This window comes from Triturus cristatus, chromosome 7 (genome assembly GCF_964204655.1).
Source record: "Triturus cristatus chromosome 7, aTriCri1.1, whole genome shotgun sequence".
NCBI lineage: Eukaryota > Metazoa > Chordata > Amphibia > Caudata > Salamandridae > Triturus > Triturus cristatus.
Window position 1 is genome coordinate 145,908,640 of NC_140590.1, and position 14,562 is coordinate 145,923,201.

Genomic DNA, 14,562 nt, shown 5'->3' on the forward strand with positions numbered 1-14,562 from the left:
TCACAATACCTGTAGGGGTAAACACACATTACACATGATGCATAAAACATTCAGAGGTGTAGAACATGGCACATGACGCATAAACTCATTCAGAGGTGCCGGGCAGGTAAACACATGATGCATAAAAACATTCAGAGGTGCTAGGAAAGAAAACACATGATGCATAAACTACATTCAGCGGTGTCATAAAAGGAAACACATGATGCATAAACTACATTCAGCGGTGTCATAAAAGGAAACACATGATGCATAAAACATTCAGAGGTGCAGGTAAGGAACATTAGCGAGAAACTCTCATGAGCCACCACCTGTGGCAGTCCGTAGGCCAACTGGCCTTGTCGGGGCTAGGACACCCTGTCCCAGTCAAGCTGCGCCAGCTGCGCAGGCCAAAACGGAAATATCCCCAACCTAAACGTTGCAGCTGCCCACTAAGTGCTGGGCAGCTGGAGGAATGAGCGTGGCACCACTGTGCCCTTTAAAACAACTCTGTCGCTCCCGTGGAGCCTCTCTGGGCTCTCAAACAATTAAAATGCCCCCCTAGAGCCTTCTTGGCTCTGAACGAATATTCGGCCCCTTCGTTGGAGCCTCGGGGCTCTGATCACCAGAAATGCGCCTAGTTGGAGCCTCACAGGGCTCGTGGACACTGCCACCACGTTGGAGCCACACGGGGCTCTATGGAAACTGCCCCCGCACCCACAGCACTTGCACGGAGTCCCCCAGCCCTTCTGCACTCACCGGGCTGCTCTCCGGGGACTCCCGCGTCGTCTCCTCTTTCTCGGATCTCGGCCCAAGGGAGGACTCCGAGGATTCTTCGTACCGCGGAGGGGCAGGCACCGACAATGTGCCTCGCGCCCCCTCCGCACCAGCTCCGGCCGCACTCCTTCCCTCAGTCCAGCGCGGGGTGGGCTCCCGCCTGGATCTTCGCTGCACAGGAGCGCGGGGTAGGCTCCCGTCTGCTTCCTGATTTTGGAATGAGGCTTCCATCCCGTGGCCCGCCCCCAGGGGACGCCTGACTTCCTGTTTCGCCGTGGCTGCGGCGGTGATTTCTCGGCAATGAGAGGGGTAGGCTCCCTCGTAACGAGCACAACGGCGGGGTGGGCACCCGCCGAACTTGTCAGAAAACGGCAGAATCGCGGGGTGGGCACCCGCTATCAGAATCACAGCGCTCCTAGCGCTATAAAGCCAAACAACGCTCCCAGCGCTACAAAGCCCAAAAAGCGCTCCCAGGCGCTACAAGTGAAAATCCAGCAGCAAAGTCTTCCAAGAGCAGGGGGGCAAAGACTGGGCCCAGAGCCAGCTCACAGGGCCCTCCAGCAGGGAGGCAGTCCCCAGTGGCGGTCTCTCCTGGCGCCCAGCAGCAGCAGGCCCCCCTCAAGTTGATCCTGCAAGAGAACACACAATGTAAGGGGACACAGCCCCTTTTTATACAGTAATTTCTTTGTCTGCAAGGTGCAGGGAAGGGGCGAACCAGTTACAACTGGTCCCTGAGCACCTTGTTTTGCTCAGCCCCTCTCCCTATTCAGTGTACAGGCCAGGGTCATCAGACGCACCACAGGGGCCGGAGCCAGCATTGTGTGGGGGAAAGCCCTGTCCTATTCAGGACCCAGGTGTACTCCTCCCCAGCCATCAGTATGCTAACTCCCTATTCACCACTGGGTGACTCCTCCTGACTCTGGGGATTTCCCTAACCTGTCACGTGACCTCAGCCAACCAATCGCCAGCCAAGCCACACATTTCATACTGCACACTGAAGTGCCCACTTCTAGAAGTGGCACTTCCACACTAGGTACATGCACGCCGCACACATCATCGCGCAGCATTCAATCCCACGAGTCCGCACATACCAAACTTGAGCCTGCACACCCCACGCATCAGGACCTACCAGGACACATACATTCCCCCATGCATTCCTATGGGAGGGCAGGCCAACCTCAACACACGCACGCACTTTACCCTGGGACACAGCGGTAAAGTGCGCAGAAACCAAAAATCATCACACCAAGTCCCCCATAAAAAGCAAAAAGTTTTGGGGGTGAACCTGCCAGAAGGGCCGGGTAAACACCACTAACATGTGTATGCCCCATTGAGAAAGCAAGGCCATGCTATGTCCCATGCTACACGAAGCACCAACCCAAGAATGGATGTCTGGTATGCTGGGAGGGTGGGAGTCACAAAACGCATTGTTGAACTCCAAATCAGACACATTTGCCCTCATCCCATATGGCCCAGGTACATACCCATGCACCATGCGCAATGCACAGGGATTGGGAAAGTACTGACAAGATTGCTGACACTTTGCCCTGGTGTAGGCAGCACAAGGCCCTCCTGTGACCAGTGCAAACACAAACACCAAGACAACAAGGTCAGATATCTAGGACAGGAACTCACACTCACTGTCATGGCAGCATGCTCCATGGGGGGACAGCTACATCACCTGGGAGCCCAAGTGCCAAATCACACTACACCCACCAGCAGGCCCTGTCACACACAGCCCTTACACAAGCAGACACCCCGGGACAGGCAATGGATTTACCCACTGTCACAATGGACATGTAACACAACAAGACCAATACATAGCCGAAGAAGCATCCAAGCCAAAAATCTACATGTCAAAGACTCAGGAGAACATATCAATCTGTCCCCGGCAACATACCCATCCACAAGTGATGGATTGAGGAGAATGCTAGGCACATACAACTACCTGGAGGAACAGTGCCAACTTGAATGTGTATAAAATGTGGATGTTGCATGAAACAGCATTAACATTTTCTGTCTCTCACACACAGGGCAATGTGATGAATCTCCCCCCAACAAGGGGGTGAAGAATCACAGTCCCAGGCTCGGGAGGAACCTGATCGCACCGGCAGCGACGCCTCTCAACACTCCGCGGATGACCCCGACCGACCTGGACCCTCTGCTGTCCAAGCCCCTGCAGCACCTGGTTCAGGTACATCTGTGCCAACCACCACCCCCATTCCTGCCACATCCCAGGAGACACCGAGGAGCCGTGCCCGCAGTGAACAACTGAGCCAGTCTGACCAGGAGGGACAAGGTGCGCCGGGCACCCAGGAGGAGGCAGACAACACCGCCACTGCCATCCCTCAGGGGTCCCGTAGACCCGATGTGCCCACAACGGCAGCCCAGGCTCGTGTGGGCAGGGGTGGTGGGAGTGTAGGCAGGCGGAGGCGAGAACCTGACCAGCCAGCTGAAGGGACCGGTATGTCACACATAGACAACATCATGGACGCATACCGGCGTGACACCAGGGAGTTCAGCCAGGTAGTGGGGACCCTCACAGAGATAAAGGGGACCATCACTGAGATGAAGAACCAGCAGGCAGAGCAAGACACCAGTCAACAAGAATACCAAGGACGGATGGAGGCAAGACTGGTTGAGCTCCTGGCGGTGCATAAGCCATTCACTCTGTCGGATCGCCGACAACATGGGCAACCCTCCCGGTGCCACCAGGCAAAGACCACCACCAGCCACAGGGAGGGAGGAGGGGGAGGATTCGTCCGACGTAGCATCCCAAGCATCGTCAAGGCCTGCATCTGAGGGTCCCCCGAGGAAGGTGGGTTGTTCACGGAAAAGACCGTGAGAGGCAGCGGCCCATCCACATCTCTCAGGTTACCTGGCCTGGCACATGGCCCTCATGTGCGACAGCATCACCTCATAGACGGACATCATCTGCCACATGGACTTGCTGGTCACAGTCTGACCAATGATGCCAAATACTGTGGTCTGGACTCTGCTGACTTCAAATGCCAAGGATCCCATCTCCCCCTGTGACGGGTAGAATTTGCAAGGGATTATATGTACAGGGGACAGGGCCACATGGACCACTGTCAGGAATTAGCACTTTTAGAATTTAGCACTTAGCACCAAATATAAAATTACTGTAGCACAAAAATAACATATATAGCACACAACCAGTAACTACTGGTAACAAGAAAGTACCACCTACGCAACCCTAACCACCTTAGGAGACTATCGCGCAGGGACTCAGAACCTCCCTAGTACCACCGGTACCAGGGGAACACAACCACCTAAGTATCACAATACCTGTAGGGGTAAACACACATTACACATGATGCATAAAACATTCAGAGGTGTAGAACATGGCACATGACGCATAAACTCATTCAGAGGTGCCGGGCAGGTAAACACATGATGCATAAAAACATTCAGAGGTGCTAGGAAAGAAAACACATGATGCATAAACTACATTCAGCGGTGTCATAAAAGGAAACACATGATGCATAAACTACATTCAGCGGTGTCATAAAAGGAAACACATGATGCATAAAACATTCAGAGGTGCAGGTAAGGAACATTAGCGAGAAACTCTCATGAGCCACCACCTGTGGCAGTCCGTAGGCCAACTGGCCTTGTCGGGGCTAGGACACCCTGTCCCAGTCAAGCTGCGCCAGCTGCGCAGGCCAAAACGGAAATATCCCCAACCTAAACGTTGCAGCTGCCCACTAAGTGCTGGGCAGCTGGAGGAATGAGCGTGGCACCACTGTGCCCTTTAAAACAACTCTGTCGCTCCCGTGGAGCCTCTCTGGGCTCTCAAACAATTAAAATGCCCCCCTAGAGCCTTCTTGGCTCTGAACGAATATTCGGCCCCTTCGTTGGAGCCTCGGGGCTCTGATCACCAGAAATGCGCCTAGTTGGAGCCTCACAGGGCTCGTGGACACTGCCACCACGTTGGAGCCACACGGGGCTCTATGGAAACTGCCCCCGCACCCCCAGCACTTTCACGGAGTCCCCCAGCCCTTCTGCACTCACCGGGCTGCTCTCCGGGGACTCCCGCGTCGTCTCCTCTTTCTCGGATCTCGGCCCAAGGGAGGACTCCGAGGATTCTTCGTACCACGGAGGGGCAGGCACCGACAATGTGCCTCGCGCCCCCTCCGCACCAGCTCCGGCCGCACTCCTTCCCTCAGTCCAGCGCGGGGTGGGCTCCCGCCTGGATCTTCGCTGCACAGGAGCGCGGGGTAGGCTCCCGTCTGCTTCCTGATTTTGGAATGAGGCTTCCATCCCGTGGCCCGCCCCCAGGGGACGCCTGACTTCCTGTTTCGCCGTGGCTGCGGCGGTGATTTCTCGGCAATGAGAGGGGTAGGCTCCCTCGTAACGAGCACAACGGCGGGGTGGGCACCCGCCGAACTTGTCAGAAAACGGCAGAATCGCGGGGTGGGCACCCGCTATCAGAATCACAGCGCTCCTAGCGCTATAAAGCCAAACAACGCTCCCAGCGCTACAAAGCCCAAAAAGCGCTCCCAGGCGCTACAAGTGAAAATCCAGCAGCAAAGTCTTCCAAGAGCAGGGGGGCAAAGACTGGGCCCAGAGCCAGCTCACAGGGCCCTCCAGCAGGGAGGCAGTCCCCAGTGGCGGTCTCTCCTGGCGCCCAGCAGCAGCAGGCCCCCCTCAAGTTGATCCTGCAAGAGAACACACAATGTAAGGGGACACAGCCCCTTTTTATACAGTAATTTCTTTGTCTGCAAGGTGCAGGGAAGGGGCGAACCAGTTACAACTGGTCCCTGAGCACCTTGTTTTGCTCAGCCCCTCTCCCTATTCAGTGTACAGGCCAGGGTCATCAGACGCACCACAGGGGCCGGAGCCAGCATTGTGTGGGGGAAAGCCCTGTCCTATTCAGGACCCAGGTGTACTCCTCCCCAGCCATCAGTATGCTAACTCCCTATTCACCACTGGGTGACTCCTCCTGACTCTGGGGATTTCCCTAACCTGTCACGTGACCTCAGCCAACCAATCGCCAGCCAAGCCACACATTTCATACTGCACACTGAAGTGCCCACTTCTAGAAGTGGCACTTCCACACTAGGTACATGCACGCCGCACACATCATCGCGCAGCATTCAATCCCACGAGTCCGCACATACCAAACTTGAGCCTGCACACCCCACGCATCAGGACCTACCAGGACACATACATTCCCCCATGCATTCCTATGGGAGGGCAGGCCAACCTCAACACACGCACGCACTTTACCCTGGGACACAGCGGTAAAGTGCGCAGAAACCAAAAATCATTACACCAAGTCCCCCATAAAAAGCAAAAAGTTTTGGGGGTGAACCTGCCAGAAGGGCCGGGTAAACACCACTAACATGTGTATGCCCCATTGAGAAAGCAAGGCCATGCTATGTCCCATGCTACACGAAGCACCAACCCAAGAATGGATGTCTGGTATGCTGGGAGGGTGGGAGTCACAAAACGCATTGTTGAACTCCAAATCAGACACATTTGCCCTCATCCCATATGGCCCAGGTACATACCCATGCACCATGCGCAATGCACAGGGATTGGGAAAGTACTGACAAGATAGCTGACACTTTGCCCTGGTGTAGGCAGCACAAGGCCCTCCTGTGACCAGTGCAAACACAAACACCAAGACAACAAGGTCAGATATCTAGGACAGGAACTCACACTCACTGTCATGGCAGCATGCTCCATGGGGGGACAGCTACATCACCTGGGAGCCCAAGTGCCAAATCACACTACACCCACCAGCAGGCCCTGTCACACACAGCCCTTACACAAGCAGACACCCCGGGACAGGCAATGGATTTACCCACTGTCACAATGGACATGTAACACAACAAGACCAATACATAGCCGAAGAAGCATCCAAGCCAAAAATCTACATGTCAAAGACTCAGGAGAACATATCAATCTGTCCCCGGCAACATACCCATCCACAAGTGATGGATTGAGGAGAATGCTAGGCACATACAACTACCTGGAGGAACAGTGCCAACTTGAATGTGTATGAAATGTGGATGTTGCATGAAACAGCATTAACATTTTCTGTCTCTCACACACAGGGCAATGTGATGAATCTCCCCCCAACAAGGGGGTGAAGAATCACAGTCCCAGGCTCGGGAGGAACCTGATCGCACCGGCAGCGACGCCTCTCAACACTCCGCGGATGACCCCGACCGACCTGGACCCTCTGCTGTCCAAGCCCCTGCAGCACCTGGTTCAGGTACATCTGTGCCAACCACCACCCCCATTCCTGCCACATCCCAGGAGACACCGAGGAGCCGTGCCCGCAGTGAACAACTGAGCCAGTCTGACCAGGAGGGACAAGGTGCGCCGGGCACCCAGGAGGAGGCAGACAACACCGCCACTGCCATCCCTCAGGGGTCCCGTAGTCCCGATGTGCCCACAACGGCAGCCCAGGCTCGTGTGGGCAGGGGTGGTGGGAGTGTAGGCAGGCGGAGGCGAGAACCTGACCAGCCAGCTGAAGGGACCGGTATGTCACACATAGACAACATCATGGACGCATACCGGCGTGACACCAGGGAGTTCAGCCAGGTAGTGGGGACCCTCACAGAGATAAAGGGGACCATCACTGAGATGAAGAACCAGCAGGCAGAGCAAGACACCAGTCAACAAGAATACCAAGGACGGATGGAGGCAAGACTGGTTGAGCTCCTGGCGGTGCATAAGCCATTCACTCTGTCGGATCGCCGACAACATGGGCAACCCTCCCGGTGCCACCAGGCAAAGACCACCACCAGCCACAGGGAGGGAGGAGGGGGAGGATTCGTCCGACGTAGCATCCCAAGCATCGTCAAGGCCTGCATCTGAGGGTCCCCCGAGGAAGGTGGGTTGTTCACGGAAAAGACCGTGAGAGGCAGCGGCCCATCCACATCTCTCAGGTTACCTGGCCTGGCACATGGCCCTCATGTGCGACAGCATCACCTCATAGACGGACATCATCTGCCACATGGACTTGCTGGTCACAGTCTGACCAATGATGCCAAATACTGTGGTCTGGACTCTGCTGACTTCAAATGCCAAGGATCCCATCTCCCCCTGTGAACTTTGGATTCTATGGTCCTTGTATTGCACCTTTTTCTGTGCACAAATCACGCCCCAGACCTATAATAAAAAAATTAATAATTGAAATTTTATGTTGCAGTCATTTAGCATGAGTCCACAACATATGTGTGGGGATATGTCAAAGTATGCCTGAGTGTGGAACTAACTCCAGCCATCCATACACTTGGATCTGAGTCCGGTCGAGGAGACACATGGGTCACAGTGTGTCATCAAATACAGACATGGAGCCCAATACTCACCCGTGATGGCCTCAAGCTGCTGAGGGGGAGCTTGCTATACTGCTCAGACAGACCAATTTGGAAGAGTATCATGAAGGCGTAGAGGTCATGGGTCATGTGGAGGTGCCCGGGGAGGGAGTCCCAGGTCTGTTTGGCAAGGTGGGAGAACTATCTCCTACATGCAGTTGTTCTGTGTATGTGATAAATGGTGGCCAGGGCAAGGTGGGCTGCACATAGTTGGGCCAACAGGGTGTTGGATGACAGACGTCCAAGGTTGGTTTTGGTTCTGGGGTTGTGGACTGTCTCCTGAGTGTGGTTGAGGAGTCTGAAGGTGATCCTTCAGCAGACAGTGAGCCATTGTAGCTATCTCAGGTGGACGGGGATGTGGCTGGGGCAGGGGATGTTGAAGATGAGGTGTGCAGATGCACCCTGGATGTGGACAAGTTCTCCTGCAGTTTTGCTGTTGTTCCTCCATAGAGGGCGGTGCTGTAGTTGACCCGGCTGGTGTCGTGGACCTGGGGGACGGTCTGTCTTGCCTTGGAGTGTATCTATTTGTGGATCATTTGCAGCATGCATAGGGTGTTGCAGTATGAGGTACAGATGGTGGTGAGTTGCATGGTAATTGTGAGTGATGAGTCCATGATGAACACCAGCTTGCGTGCGTGGCCACTGGGTGCTGGTGCGGTGCCCAGGCCAGTGGGACACAAGGAGTTGACCCAGCCATAAGGGGACAATCCTCAGATGATGACCTCAGTCCTGTTCAAGTCCAGCCTCAGGTGGCTGATGTTCAGCCATTCGTCAACGGATCTCATGCCTTCTTGAAGGTTGGATCTGGCAATGGCTGGGTCTTTGGTGAGGTGAGGAGCAGCTGGGTGTCAATGGCATACGAGATGATGATGAGGTTGTGTGCTCATGTTATGGTGGAGAAGGGGGTCATGGAGACATTGAAGATCGTCACGCTGAGAGATGAGCCCTGGGGCATGGGCCACATGACCCCAGTGTACTACATGCTGCAGGGTGGAGGCCAACTCCCTGGGCCTTGCTGGTGAGCTACTTGTTGATTTAATCCTGGGCCCTCCTCTGGATACCAGTGTTGGAGAGGTGTGAGCTGACAGTGTGGTAGCACATGGTGTATAATACCTTTGAGAGGTCAAGGGGGGTGGTCTCACCATTGTTGAGCAGGGCAAAGTTATTGTTGGTGTTGGCAATGATGACGGTTGCAGTGGTGTGATTACTGTGGAAGATGGTCTGGTGCCGGTTGCCTGGAGCTGTTTGCGTGGAGGAAGTTTGTCAGTTGCTCGTTAAGGGCCCGATTCACAGAACTAACTTAAGACAAAATCCTAAACTTACTACCATTTTGGTATTCACAGAAGGCACTTACTCATTTTGGTATTCACAGAAGACACTTACTCACTTCGGTATTCACAGAAGTTAGGAGTCCTAACTTTAGGACTCCTAAATGCCTTCTGTGAATACCCAAAGTCTTAAAATTAGGATTTTTCTCAGTTTAGGAGTCCTAAAGTTAGGACTCCTAACTTCTGTGAATACCGAAGTGAGTAAGTGTCTTCTGTGAATACCAAAATGAGTAAGTGCCTGATGAGCTCCTTGATGTTGTGTGTTTTGGTGCCTCGGCCCTATCTGAAGGATCTTCACTTGACCCTGCTGATGATATGGTGATGGCTGTGTGTGGCGTTTTCCAGGGCTGTAAGGTAATTGATGGTTCTTTGTGTTGCAAGGTTTGCACAAGAGTCCGGCTAGATCTGTATGAGTCCAGTAGGTCTGCCTTGTTCCAGGTGGCACAACTGTTGTTGTGCTTCACAGGAAAGTCTGTCAATGTGGCAAGATTGTTGGATCAGTTGCTGATCCAGTGTGTGAGGTTGCAGGGTGTGGTGGTGGTGTTGTTTTGAGTGTCCCACACAGCTTGTCTGTGTTGACTTACATCAAGCATCTTTTGGGGATCGGTAGCGAGGTGTCGGGCAGTGTGTTGCTTATCGGAGACGTGGATGCAAATGTTGATGGACCAATGATGGATGGTGGTGTGGTTCTCCTCCAGCAAGAAGTTACTGGCCCCCAGCCACATGTAGCCTGTGGAGGTGAGGGCGTGCGTGCAGATGTACATCTTGATGGCTTAGCGGAATTGTGGATGTAGGCCTGGAGATCTGTAGATGAGTGTTACTCTAAGGGTTGCCAGAGGGTTGGTGCAAAGCCGGATTTGTGACTCTGAGGGTGTACTTGGGAATAAATTGCAATTCATCCTCTGGGATTGTTGGTGCCGTCCCTGCGTGTGATCTTGTATCCGTCTGAGATGGCAATGGAGAAGTTGTGTGCTGAGGATGCTTTTGTCCAGGTTACTGTCATGAAGGTGATGTGTGGGGCTCTTATGTTGAGGAGGTAACAGAGTCCAATGGGGTGCTGGTGGATGAAGCAGGTGTGGAGTAGGAGGCACATGACCTAGTTGTTCTGACAGGATCTGGTAGGCGGGGCAGCGCTGTGTAGGCAGTTGAGTTGCACACTCAGCATGCAAAGGTGTCGTGTGTGCGCTTAGGGGTTGCCTGATAGCAGGCGGTTGATTGTCTGGAGGACATTGCTTGGAGGGTGGCTGCAGCATGAGCCTGTTGTGTGACGTGGGTCATGCAAGGACCAAAGGGTCGTGCACTGTGCACGTTGCAGGTGCAGACGGTCCTGCCTTTGGCATGGCGTTGGCGCAACAGTGGCACAGACAAACTGCTGGCTGCATTTAGAATGGGTGGAGGGGGGGAAGGGAGGAGAATTTTGGAGGCGTGTGGGTTGCAGAATCAGGGCACTCTCTGGGGCGGTGCCGCAGGTGAGGCAGCAGCAGGCAGAAAGGGTGAGAAACAAGGCAAAAAGTAGCACACAAAGACAAGGAGGTCAGAAAGGCACAGTGCAACAGGTGTATGTAAAGGAAGGAGTGTCAGGTTACTCATGGGTCACTCCGAGAAAATGTATGAACAATCACCAAAAATGATGGCCACAGGATCATGCTACAAAATGCGGAGCTGCGCACAGGAGACACACCATCAGCAGGCGTTCACGGGAGCAACCTGCACAAATACATACTCAACCAGGTACTTCATGCACAATAGAGATTATTAGCCATGAAGAACTGCATGCATGTTGCCAAAGTACACATACACCCATATGCTCAATCTTTGACAATTATGCCATAGATGACGCATGCAAACTGGCAAGAGATCTGCAGTGACAGAGATGAGGCACTTTGGATTGTGCTGAACACCTTTATTCCACAAACTCAAACAAAGGGAAATGCATCCATATGAACAGACTCACAGGTTAGTTGACATAACATGTGGGACATACGCTGGACCCCCCCTTCACAACACGGATGATGTAAATCCCAATGAACTGGCACACAAGTTAAGGGGATGAGCCAAACACATCCTGCTGCACACGGAGAGGCTGCAATTCCCCATATAGCCTGTTGTTGTGATGTCCCACACTATGTCCACCAGTAGCATCTGCAATGTTTCAGAGGCAAGGTTTAAACACATTGATGCCTTCATCAGACTCCACACCCCACTACAGATGACTGTGTAGAAGGGTGACTATCGTGTCATGGGAGTGATGCTACATGTTATATGCTCCATGGTGAGAAGACATGTATGCATGGTACCATAACATGCACAGAAGCAGTCCCCACACATTCCCAACCCGTACCACTACCAAAAAGCCTTGCTGCAATCCTTACCCAAACTGACATTTCCACATGTCCGTGCATGGAACGCTGATTCAGCACACGTTGCAATCCTCATGAGGAATAGCAGGAAGACAACGATGACACAAGCAGACAACAGGCGCAAAAACCTGGGAATGACAGACACACAAGAAGTCACCTAAAACAATTCTCGCCGCACACATGGTCATTTACGAAACATGAACAATGTTGGACACATCCAAATTTCAAAGAAAGTCTCTCCGCAAAACTGTGTGGCATGACATCATCACTCGAGTGACACATCAGAACACACATCAAAGTCACTTTGCATTCAGTCAGCTGGACACACACATTGCAACACATGCCACTCAATGCTACAAGCTTGCACACTCATACCCGGTGACTCACCATTATGAGAAGAAGTTGCGTATGAGCTGACTCCGGATATCATCATCCTCCTCCTCATCACTAGCCTCGTGACCAAGCCCTTGATACTCCACGGGTGGATGTTCCTGCTCATACAGATCCAAGATGAGTGGCACTGCATTCTGAACTGCCATGTTGTGCAGCATGCAGCACACGAGGAAGATTTTGCAGACCTTCTCCGGTGCATATGGGAGGGACCCGCCTGTCTTGTCAAGGCACCGGAATCGGCTCTTCAGGAGTCCAAACGTCCTCTCAATCACTCACCTGGTCTGCCCGTTTGCATTGTTGTACCGGTGATCTGCAGCTGTTCTTGGGTTGCAGAGAGGTGTCAGCAGCCATGGCATGTTGGGATATCCAGAGTCCCCTACATGGAAACATCATGTAAATAAGTGGGTCAGGAGATGGCATAAGAGACAAAGATACGGCAACACACAGAACAAACAGAGTATACCCACCAACAAGACATGCTCGTTCGTTGTGCAGCCGCAGCATCATTTGTAGCACCCTGCTACGCCTCATGATGTAGGCATCGTGTGCTGATCCTGGAAAACGTGCACAGACATGGGAAATCAGCATGTTAGCAAGACACACCACGAGGGCATTTATTGAGTGGTAATGTTTTCTGTTGCGATAGGCTTGCTCCTGTGCCTGTGGTGGTACTTCCCATACTGTGGTGGTACCAAAGCCACATGTGTCCCATCAATGGACCCAATTACATGGGGCATCCCTCCCAGGGCATAAAAATCACCCTTGACATCTGTCAACTCCTCAGGAGTAGGAAATTTGATGAATTCATCAAGGTGCTCCAACATGGCTGCCAAAACATCACGCAGGACACGGCTGAACATTGTCTGTGACATACCACCAACATCAGCTATGGTCAATTGAAACATACCTGTGGCAAAAAATGTAGGGCTGCCATCACCTTCACCTTCACACTAACAGCAAGCTCATGGGAACACATGACACACACCTGACATAGTCGCATAGGGGCACGCTGATCGTGACATGTCAGCTGATAGAGTGTCCCTGTCCCTGGCATCAGGAGACAGGTGCGGGTGTTGATGACTGTGCCATCCCACTGCTGCTGTGCATGACACAGTTGGACTACAGACACAAATGTGGCAAGTTTCAAGGTGATGTGTGCCACATAGTGCCCCATCACACATGACATGTGTCCACAGGTCATCACACATCAATTGTGCAACTAGATGAGATAACCTGTGCAATATCACTGGCTGCCACACCTAGGGTCTGCACATGAAAGTATGCAATGACAAGTACTTGAGGGACATCCTTGTGCGACTCGTAGCCCTCCAGTCCTGGCGTGTGTACTCCTCGTATCACCATCAGGCCCGGCTCCAGGAATTTTAATTTGGGTGGGCCAAGGGTGCATTCGGGTGGGCCACTGCTGGACTGATTTATCGCTTATATATCTAGCCAGGCCTGCTTCTGGGCCCTCCTTTATCTCTCCTTAGTCTTACAAGGCCCAGTAAAACGCACTCTTTTCCAAGTCTTTTTCTAAATGTTATCACTCTCAAAAAGTGTTTTTTTTCCATGTAATGTCACTTTGATTGGAAGAGGAGGTCTCTAAGGTGGGAGTATCAAGCAATTAACTCTACTCAGGCTCCCTCTGTGTGAGCCTTCAGGGAGAAACCTTCTTCATTACTACCTCCACCTGACCCCTAATTCTGCAGCGCACTCCCTTACAGGCTTGATTATCCACTTTTCTACCACCCCTCTCCATTGAACCTCATCTCACAGCTGACCTTGGGCCCCAGCACCATATCAGCCACCATCCTGTTCCACTTTTATTAGTCCCAGTAGAAAACAATAGTAAAATCACCTTCAAAGTTGAAACATTGAACATAGCAGTGAATGTAATTAGCATTCACTTTCAAGTATGTTCCACAGTTGTCCTAATCACCTGACTGTTAATTAAATAAACAAAAACAGGAAGGCCATGACAGGACCCGCACTAGTGCTGGTGTGGAAGTCTTTTGTGGCGCCCCAGCCAATGACCTCTTTCTCTGTAGATAACTTAACTACCATCCTCCAACATTGCCCTTCATCTCTCCGTAGCCCCTCCCCCTCATGGCTTCCTCCTTAGACCCCCTAACTACCACCCTGCACTAGTGCCGCTCATCTCTCCATAGCTCCCCCACCCCATGACCTCCTCAGATTCCCTCACTGCCACCCTCCACTAGTGTCCCTCTTCTCTCAGTAGCTCCCCCCACCCCATTACCTCCTCCTCAGATTCAGTCACTGCCACTCTCCACCAGCGCCCCTCATCTCTCCGTAGCCCCTCTCTCATATGCATTTCATTTGTTGTATAGCGCTACTCATATGAGTGTAGGGTGT